The sequence below is a fragment of the Camelus ferus genome, chromosome 10 (genome assembly GCF_009834535.1).
Source record: "Camelus ferus isolate YT-003-E chromosome 10, BCGSAC_Cfer_1.0, whole genome shotgun sequence".
Classification (NCBI taxonomy): Eukaryota; Metazoa; Chordata; class Mammalia; order Artiodactyla; family Camelidae; genus Camelus; species Camelus ferus.
In genome coordinates this window covers 62,024,188-62,031,910 of record NC_045705.1, presented here as the reverse complement: position 1 = coordinate 62,031,910, position 7,723 = coordinate 62,024,188, and the positions used below count along the sequence as shown (strand labels likewise).

General features: G+C 36.0%; 1 long non-coding RNA gene across 1 annotated transcript; it reads left to right on the top strand.

Moving 5' to 3' along the window:
• Window positions 1–379: 379 nt before the first annotated feature.
• On the top strand, window positions 380–7,486 carry LOC116666488. The gene is made up of 3 exons (XR_004323378.1): window positions 380–1,266; window positions 2,371–2,469; window positions 7,087–7,486. It is a non-coding gene; the product is annotated as an uncharacterized LOC116666488 (long non-coding RNA).
• The last annotated feature ends 237 nt before the right edge of the window (window positions 7,487–7,723 follow it).

Below are 7,723 nucleotides of genomic sequence, written 5' to 3'. Positions count from 1 at the left end.
AAGAAGAGTCTTTGAAATGTAATAGTTTTGGGCTTGGTGGAGAGGCTGGGGGGTGGGGAAGTGCTACTCTTCTTGTGTCATCATCCTTCTTGGCCAAATACATTGAGATAAATGCCATGTAATTTGAGCTCACATCTTCCCTCTTCTTCACCCCAAAGTGTGTCTTCAAACTGTATCTACCCTACTTTATTTTCTCAATATTGAATAGTTTTCCATTATTGTTTTTATGTCTCCTATTTTGCTAAGGAAATTTTACTCCTCATAAGAAAAAAAAAAAAGAATGACTATGATGCTTTAATCATGTAGTGCATACACTTTAATAATCTGCTTTCCTCAGAGTTTTGAAGGGATGGCCCATGAAGGGGGCACTAGATATGAAGCAAGATATGCATCTGGCAGTGGGGTGCAAGGGGTGAGTTGGAAGGAGATGTAGATACCTTTCTTATCTTATAAACAGTGTGTCATATCTGGATCTCTGGCTATTGTGTCTGCCAAGAAGCAAACAAAATTACTGGTAAGTTAACAATTTCCCCATTCCTCATTCAGGGAGAAAATGAGAACATATAAACACGAGTCACTCAGGGAATTCATTATGTTTTAGGACATTTCATCATGTAACTGTTCCTTTGGGACAATGAATTATGTAATTATCCTATGACTAGACATAGATAGGGTGGATCTTCCTGGATTTTAGAAATGCTGATCCCTGTATCTTATCACCATAAGAAGTGTGGTCAAAGTTTATGTAGTTATTAAAGTCTCTTTGGTGGTGGGACAGGGGAACGTTAATAAAGAGACCAGCATGGCTTAGGTCTGAGTAAGGCAGACTTTTATTTTCAGTGGAGGGAAGAGCTAACACAGAGCAGAAACTAGAGACACTAAAATGTTTGATTTTTATCCTATTCATGGTATGTGTTTATGAAATATCAATTCTCTCCAATTTTCCTTCTTCCAATTGTGATTTCCCATTGAACTGAGTTGGCAGTATAGGGGTAATGGATGTCTGTAGATCGCACAGATAAATTTAGGGAGTCAGAATTCCCCTCCTGGCTTATAGGGTCTAGAAACCCATGGTCCTTAACTGTTAAGCTAGTTATTTCCTTTTTTTTTTTTTTTTTTCAGCTAACGGGGAATCTGGGTGCTAACATTCTTAGCACTGTGGTCTCAATTGTTGGGATCTGTATTCTGTCATACAGTTTAATAAAAATTTTCCACCATGATTGCAAGGAAGAAACCATGTGCTTTGGCATTAAATCAATTGCAACTGTAAGTATTATCCTCCTCAATTCCAGGAAGACTGAATGTTTATTTGAGCATGATGAAGATGAGACACAATCATTGATATATTTCAGGAACATGACAAAAATTCTTGCTTCTAGATTTTTTCTAAATCCCTCCCTAAAGAGGTCATATTTAAGAAGGGAAAAATATTTCTCTATAATGGCAGAGAGCCCCAAATTCTGTGATCTAAATTTTATTTCTCAAGAAAAAATGGTGAAGAAATAGACTGAAGATATTAAAATATGAGTCAAAGATTGGGGTAATGTTACTTTATCCTTCATTATTTTAAAATTATTTTGTATTTAAGGATTCATTACTACTAGGATTTTAAAAATAAGTATTCCCCAAAGCTAACAGAGAATTATTATTTATTCTGACTTGCCAGTATCTGAGAGTAGACCTTTTTTTCGCAATAAGGCCATGTGAAAGAAATGGAGATGGATGGTTTGGTGCAGAGGAAGAGGTGAGCTCACCAGTAGAAGAAACCAATAACATTGCAGTGTTAGAAGATAAAATTTTCTTATGAGGACAATGACCAGAAGTTTCACAACTGTTATTTTCTTTTATCCTAAAATGTCTTCAAAATTTAGGAGACCTTCTAGTTTTAATTAGGACTCTAATGGAAAGTTGAAAAATTTTAATATTTCCCTGGGGAGATCTGAACCCTTGCCATTTCTCCCATGTGTATTTAGAAGTGTAGGCTTGGCAAGCATTGGCAACATTTATGGTATCTATTATAGATTAACAATAACATCAATAAGAATATTATTAATAACCCATCACCACCACCAATAATTATAATACTATTCCTAAAAATCAGATGTGGGATAATCATTGTGAATTCTGAAATATCATCAAGTTTTACTTCCCATCTTGTATTAATATATCCAGGAATCTTGAGTATCATCTCTAGCTCTTGTTTTCTATAGCAGCACATGTATTTCTTGGTTCTGACTCAACACCTTGCCACTGTTTTGTATAGCATGATGTGTCCCTTTTTGAGGGCCTGATGTGGAGCTCTGAAATAAAACTTTCTAAACAACCGTCAGGATGGAAGATAATGCCATGAAATTTTATTTTCTTTAACAGGGACTTGTAACTATCCTAATGTTCCTAACCTCTCTGCAAATTTTAATTTCACTTCCTCTCTCCGTACTCATCTATAGTGTGGACAAGAATATTGGCTGGGTAAGTACAATTCTTGGAAGAATGAGGATGAATTGGACTATTTCATTAAATCCTGTTTTCTATGATTCTTTACCTTTGGTAAAATGAACAAAAACTATAAGCAGTTCTGTGGATAACTTAGGGGCTGCTAGTTATGTATTGAGCACACTTGGAATACATGGTACAAAATTCTCTAGTTCATACAGAAACTCTCACCCATTGGTATACCCATGAATTCAAACACTCATTCATCCATTAATTCATTCATTCATCTATTAATTTACTATATGAAATACACAATTTAGTGTGATGAATACAGAAAGTATATACCATCCAAAAATAATAAGAGTCAAGTTATAATGAATTGAAAAGCCTGGAAGAGATGAAATATATTATGGCAGACATACCCAGTTGAACATACAATAAACTAGAGATACAAATATAGTTAAAATTTTTTGTTTCATTATCACATGTAATAGATATAAGTAATATAGAGCTGGCAGTATACTTTTTCTAACCTTATTACATGGCCTTTTTTGGGTTAAAATTATTGCTACTGCTGTGTATCAGTTAGGGTCAATTTGAACAGAAAAATGGAAACATTTATTGAGTCAGAACTTCCCTAATTTTAAGTATAAAACATTTGTTACAAGCAGTTGGATTACATGATTATAAGGGATGGTTAAGCAAGTCTGAATTACTTAGGGCAGGCAGTCAGGAAAGAAAGATTGTAGGTTGGCTTGAACCCATGGGCATGGTGGAAGGGGTCATCCAGAGGTGGAATTTCTCTCTCGTTATTTATTACAAAAAGCAAGAAGAAGCCGAGACTTGCCTTTAGCACTTTGTTTGTAAATATGCTCAGCTGAATATCCAAATTCACCATTTATTAGTTATGCTTTCCAGGTAACTGCAAGAGAAAATTCTGTCAGACATTTTGCCCCTGCATCACAAGATCCTCTCTCCAGTTTCAAAAATGTGTTCCTCACTCCTTTCTGAGCCGCACTGACAGCATTCTCAATGTCTTTGTTTCCACTAACAAACTATTTGAAGTATTTTAGGTGTTCTCAATGCTCATTGTCAAAATTCTTTTCAAACTTCTTTCATCCCACTTCCCAATCTCAAAGCCACTCCCATATTTTAGATACTGATTATGGGATCACCCCATTTCCAGTACGAAAACACATGGTAATTTTCTATTGGTATGTAACAAAAAGCATGTCAATTTAAAGCAATATGTACCACCTGCTTACTAGCTCATAGTTCTGTAGATCAGAACCCTGGGGGGACTAAACTGGATTCTCTATTCGGGATCTCACAAGGCTGAAGTCAATGTATTAGCTGGACCTGACTCTTATCTGGAAACTCTAGGATAAAATCTGTTCATTCATTCTTGTTGGCAGAATTCAGTTGCTTGTGATGAAAAGACTGAGTTTGTTGGCCAGGGGTCACTTGCTCTTAGCTCCTGCAAGTCTCTCTCAGGTGTTTTCCTGTGGTTCTCTCCACTTAAACAACAGAGAACTTCCTCTTTGTCAAACATCTCTCATGCTTTGAAACTTTCTAACTTCCTCTTCTACCATCCAGAGAAAACTCTCTGCTTCTAAAGGACCTCTGTGATTAGAGTCGGCTCATCCAGATAATGCCTTTTTTTAGCCACGTGATGTAACATAATTGCAGAAATAACACCACTAACATTCTGCCCACCACACTTCCTTTCTTTACATTTGTGCACCACCCGGTGAGAAAAGATACAGAGAAGATGAAGAAATATTTATTTCTTGTAAGGTCGTGGATCTAAAGAGACTTCTGAAACATGTATCTTCCCGCATAGCACATTGACCCAACATTTGTTGCATGACCACACTGCTCTGTAATGGAGGCTTCAGAATTCTGTCAGGTTCAAGTTTAGCTAAAATATATAGAGTTTCTATTATGAAAGGGAAATGAGCAGCAGTCTCAATTATCTTATTCTATATAGCCACCAAACATTCACATCTACCATTCTCTCCATGTATAAAATACAGTAACCAACACTCAAAGAGCAATAACCCAAACCATTTATTGCCCTGTAGTCAAATGCCAAGATCTTTGTATATTTCTAGTTCTCTCCAACAAATCCTGAAGTAACTCATCATGATGATGTCTGAAAGACAAATTATTTGCCCTATCCCTACTCAGACTCATTATACAAATATGCTATACAAAAAACAAAAACAAACAACTTGGAGGAAAAAGAGAAATGTGAAATTACTGATCTATAACAATTACAAAATTTTCTAAGGCAGGAATTATGGAGAGTCCCTGCCCCTTGAAATGATATAAAATACTTAAGTTATATCACTTCTCTGGGAGGAGTTAGTTTATCCATTTTCCTCTCTGGCCCTTTGTACGCTGATTTTCACGTCCATCACTAGAATAGACATTGGCAACTACACCCTTCTTAGGTGCTTCTCAACATTTGCTTCCCACTTCCTGATGGTACAGGAAGTGTTGGAATTGCTTTATATTTCAAATATGCCCTGATTGTTGGAAGCCAGGTCTTTGCCATCTATAGCAATGTACTTTCACCAAAAACAGGGGTGGAAGGATAAATCTTTTACTGTCAAAATGTAGCTTTCATCTCTAGTTTTGTGAAGGTGGTTCCAACTCTTACTATCACATTCACATCCCGGCCAGCAGAAAGAAAAAGGGATGTGAGAATACACATCCTTCTTTTTAAGTGTGTAACTCCGAAGTGAGACACATTATTTATCCTCACATTTCACTGTCTCCTATTTAACAAATTTGCCCATAATTAGCTGCAAAAGAGCCTAAGAAACACAGTTACAAGTTTATCTCCATAAAAACAAATTATGTTGTCAAGAGAAGAAGGGAAATGTTAGTAACAGATCCATCGGTTTAGTCTTATAAAAAAGTTGTGAAAATATAATAATCATTTTTTACTTTAAAAGACTCACATTATTTTCTCTCATCAAACAGTCATTAATTATGAGACACATAGAAAACCACACACAAAAAAGTTGAAATTTTACGCACACAAAAATCATAACCTAATGAAACTTACAAGCTTCTGCACAGCAAAGGAAACCAGAAATAAAACAAGAAGAAAACCTACGGAATGGGAGAAAATTTTTGCAAGTGAAACCGACAAAGGCTTGATCTCCAGAATATATAAGCAGCTCATACGACTCAATAAGAAAAAAATAAACAACCCAATCCAAAAACGGGCAGAAGACCTAAACAAGCAATTCTCCAAGGAAGACATACAAATGATCAAAAAGCACATGAAAAAATGCTCAATATCACTAATTATCAGAGAAATGCAAATCAAAACTACAATGAGGTATCACCTCACACCAGTCAGAATGGCCGTCATTCAAAAATCCACAAATGACAAATGCTGGAGAGGCTGTGGAGAAAGGGGAACCTTCCTACACTGCTGGTGGGAATGCAGTTTGGTGCAGCCACTATGGAAAACAGTGTGGAGATTCCTCAAAAGACTAGGAATAGACTTACCATATGACCCAGGAATCCCACTCCTGGGCTTGTATCCAGAAGGAAATCTACTTCAGGATGACACCTGCACCCCAATGTTCATAGCAGCACTATTTACAATAGCCAAAACATGGAAACAGCCTAAATGTCCATCAACAGGCGACTGGATAAAGAAGATGTGGTATATTTATACAATGGAATACTACTCAGCCATAAAAACCGACAACATAATGCCATTTGCAGCAACATGGATGCTCCTGGAGAATGTCATTCTAAGTGAAGTAAGCCAGAAAGAGAAAGAAAAATACCATATGAGATCGCTCATATGTGGAATCTAAAAAACAAAAACAAAAACAAACAAACAAACAAAAACAAAGCATAAATAAAGGACAGAAATAGACTCACAGACAGAGAATACAGACTTGTGGTTACCAGGGGGGTGGAGGGTGGGAAGGGATAGACTGGGATTTCAAAATTGTAGAATAGACTACACTGTATAGCACAGGGAAATATACACAAAATGTTATGATAACTCACAGAGAAAAAAATGTGACAATGAGTGTGTATATGTCCATGAATAACTGAAAAATTGTGCTGAACACTGGAATTTGACACAACATTGTAAAATGATTATAAGTCAATAAAAAATGTTAAAAAAAAATCATAACATATTTAGACACTCTTAAAGGCTCATTTATATTTTATCAGTAGCTCATCATTTTCTAACCCACCAGTGATGAACCACATACACAAACGTCCCAAGATTGACTGGCTTATATTCTTTATACCCAAATCATAAAGGAAGGAAGTAAGCCCTATTACGTCCCCTTATTTTTATTGTTCAAGAATTATTTCAATGATATGCTTACATTTTCCTTTAGCTTCCTCAAACTCTATAAATACTAGTATGTGAGTTAGCCCAATACTCACCTGGCTAAATATCTAGAAAAAAATAAATCATGGGTTAGTTTTAGTTATGATTGAAATTGATCTCAACTTCTACCTTGTTTGGAGAACAACCATGAAACTTCTCTGGGTCCAAAGTCCACACAGCTTACCTTTTGAATAAGAGAGCATGTATTTGAAAACAAATCACTGAGGACTTTAAATTACATTCTTCTGAATGGTATTTTGGGTTATTTACAGATTTCTGCATTGCTTTGCTGGAAATCAGCTTCTGAAAGTCCTTATCAAGACTTATTGCCTCAAACTTCAATCTATCAAGAACTTGAGCACAAGAAGCAATGCCATCATGTTAACTCACAGATACCAGTAAACAAATATGAGCCTGTACCTCTGTATTTTGGATCCACAGTGACAGAAAGAAGTTCAAGTAAATATATGCATATGCGGCTATAACTGTGTAGTTCAAAGTCACAGAGACAGCAACTAACATCTATGACATCAAGAGTTTTGTTGTACCCCTTCTTTTTTCTTCTGGTTGGTTGTCATTGCTGGCTAGGTTATGCTTTGATTAAAAAAAAATTAACCTTGAAATATTAGTGGCTTAAAACATCAGAAGTTTATTTACTGCATTCTTCACACGTTTATTGCTAGTTGGCAGGTCACTTCAGACCCATACTGATATGGGTTCTATCAAGTAGAATGATACAATTTCAAAATAATTTTTCATTTTACCAGGTTAGAGGAAGGAAAATTTAGAGGTTGGACATTGGCAATGAAATACTTTGGCTTGGAAGAAGCATGTGTCACTTTTGGCCCAAACCATTAAATGGTTACACTCCCAGCACTAACTTTACGGGAGGTGGAAAATAGAAGGGAA